Source organism: Medicago sativa, chromosome 8 (assembly GCF_051527215.1).
Source record: "Medicago sativa cultivar Bolivia chromosome 8, Bolivia_mono, whole genome shotgun sequence".
In the NCBI taxonomy this organism is placed as follows: Eukaryota; Viridiplantae; Streptophyta; class Magnoliopsida; order Fabales; family Fabaceae; genus Medicago; species Medicago sativa.
This window is the reverse complement of record NC_140756.1, coordinates 51,036,699-51,039,940: the sequence shown is the minus strand read 5'-3', so window position 1 is coordinate 51,039,940 and position 3,242 is coordinate 51,036,699.

Here is a 3,242-nt window from a genome sequence, read left to right as displayed (position 1 = left end):
CGGAAGTGAATTTGTTTAGGGCTTTTGCTTTATGTATTTTCATCATTAATTAAAAGGTCGCTTTGATCCCCACTTTGTTTTTATTTCGTGCTTTTTACGGAAAAAATGGTAATACAAAAAACCAAAAATTTTCTTTAATCATTTCCACATATCTGCATAATCATAATGTTTATATCAATAGTCTAATCATGCATTAATAAACCCGTTGAAAACTTTAACCTTGTACTCTCTCTCAACTTTGAGTTCCTTGTGTACGAGGCCGAAAAAGGGAAGATGAAAGTTTCCCAATGAGATTATTGCCTACTGGGGCATCTTGTCCGCCGAAGGCTGAGATATCAAGAAAGATCGTCCGGAAGAGGACTTTCATGTACAAAGAATCGGCACGAGATGCTACCATCTGCCTTGCAAGGATATTGTACTTCAAGTGCACACTTTAATAGGGGCAACTCCCCACCATCCCTCGGTATACAACATAAAGGTTGTGTTCCACATGGAGGTCAAAGTCCTGTCAACGGGAACTCCAATGAAAGCTAAGCTTGGTTGAATCTAAAAATGTTATTACAATGTGCCCTGTACGGTTATGTCAAAAGGATAAAGCAAGTATTTGACAAAGAAGGCTCGTCCCCGTGAACGTCAAGAAAATGGTTTTGTGCTCAAAAATGTGTTACTGATTCCGGGGGCAATGTATGCCTAATTACAAAGGGTAGTGATGAACTTGTGTGTCCTATGAATGCCGGTGCGGTCAAGAAATACTTTGTTAAAATGAAAAGCTCGATAAGTCGCAAACCCGAAAAGGTAGCTTATGCAAAAAAGAGCGTCTCGATGGATGAAAACCCGAAAGGGCGGTCCATACAAAAGTTAGAGACATATACAAAAAATGATAAAAAAAATGTGCTTATCACGATAGGTTGAAACCCGCAAGGGCGACCTATGCAAAAGTTAAGGATTATGACAAAGTAACCGCATCTGGTCGGACATGACTCACTTGGGGAATTTCGGCCGTCAAAAGACCGCCAACTCATGGCAAGGTAATTGCATCAAAACGAGATATGACACATACGGGGCATTTCAGTTGTCAAAAGACCTCCGGTTTATGGCTAGGTAACTACATCAATTCAGGATATGATTCATACGGGGCATTTTCAAGCTGTCAAAAGACCTTCGACACGAAGCATACGCAAAATAAAAGACTCGGAACAGTGGAATTCAAAGTTGTTAGAGAGCATAGCGGTCATTGTGTTCAATGTACCTTTTCCAATATAATTACTATTTTCCAAACTTTTTAAAATCTGTGGAACCACGCCTTTGGCGAGTCACCACTCCTTTACATCTAATTTGAGCTGTGCCCATTTATTTGAAATTCTCATTTATTCTGTTTGCATAATTTTCTTCTATTTTTGATGTGAATACTTAAACCAAAAAATAAAAAAAATCTTTTTTAATGTCCTTTGAAAAGCATAAACAACAGGTACATCTTCTTTGAACTTATGAGTAAGAGAAGCATACATCAACATTCGTCCCAAGGACGGTTAAACTCTGCAAGATAGTTATGAACAAGTGTTGTGCGATGACCCCTGTCAAAAAAAGAGAAAAAAAATACAAAAAAAGAAGAGCTCGCTAAGTCGAAAACCCGAAAGGGCGGCTTAGGCAAAAATGAGCGTCCGGTGGATTGAAAACACGAAAGGGCGGTCCAAGCAAAAATTAGGGACATACAAAAAAAAAGTATATTCCCGGTGGATTGAAAACCCGAAAGGGCGATCCGAGCAAAAGTTAGGGATTCAAAAAAATATACAAAAAAAACAATACAAAAAATGAATGAAAAATAAAGCAAGAGGCATCACAGTTCAAATGGGCCACATGGAAAGAATGCACTTGGTGCTGGTTTACAAATGGCCACTTACGCCGGTGGTTGTATTGATGCCGACTTACGCCGGTGGTTTGATTAAATGGCGACTTCGCCGGGGTGATTGATTGATGAATTTTACCTTGAGAAATAGTGACTCTGGCCTATGGTTTGGTTGACGGTGTCTCCCATCTGTGGTTTTGATTGATGTATTTTATCCCTTAGAGATGGCGACTTTTGCCAAATTTTTGATTATGGGCATTCTCCCTCCAAGTGGTTGATTATGGGGCATTCTCCCTTCGGTGGTTTGATTAATGAGTTTGTTTCTCTTTTCAAGTGGTTTGATTATGGGGCATTCTCCCTTCGGTTGTGTGATTATGGGTTGTTCGCCCGCCGGTGGTACGAGTGTGGGCTTTACCCCGACAGGTGTTTAACCCATCTCCATTAATGTTATCCCCAAAGAAGATTGCGGAGTGTACGCATCTTGCGATGTCGGTCCACCTCCATCTTACTTGTCCGGTCTCGTCGGTTTCGCTTGTTATATAGAGTCATACAAGTCATACATTCATGCATATAAACATTCATGCACATATTACATGCATACAAATATCATTCATACATGGTTGCATTATCATCCGGTGTCTTATTTCAATTATATCTCACAAAGGTGTCATCCCCTGCTTTGTCGGAAAACGAGATGTCAATCGGCTTTACTTTCACAAAAGTGTCGTCCCCTGCTTTGTCGGATAACGAGATGTCACCCAATATTTTTCTTGTCGAAGTGTCGTCCCTGCTTTGTCGGATAACGAGATGTCACCCAATCTTTTTCTTGTCAAAAGTGTCGTTTCTGTTTTGTCGAGATAACGAGATATCACTCAATCTTTATCATCAAGTTTTTTCATTCCCCGCTTGGTCGGAATACGGAATGTCAATGTTTTTATTCCCCGGTTTGTTGGGTTACGGAATATCATTTGTTTCATTCCCCGCTTGGTCGGATGACGGAATTTCAAGATTTTTATTCCCCAATTCATCGGATTACGGATTATCATTTGTTTCATTCCCGCTTGGTCGGAAGACGGAATGTCAAGATTTTTGTTCTCCGGTTTGTCGGATTACGGAATATCAAGTGTTTCATTCCCCGCTTGGTCGGAATACGGAATGTCAACGGTGTCATCTCCCGGTATACCGGATGACGAGACGTCACTCAATTTCTATCTTCTCGGGTGTTATCCCCGGTGTACGCTCAGTCTTGTTTCCTATTTTTCGTCTTTACCAATTCTAAAGGTAATAGACATGTGTTTATCTTTCTGTAATGTCGTCTTTACCAATTCTAAAGGTAATAGACAAGTTTCATTTCTCGTAATGTCGTCTTTACCAATTCTAAAGGTAATAGACATGT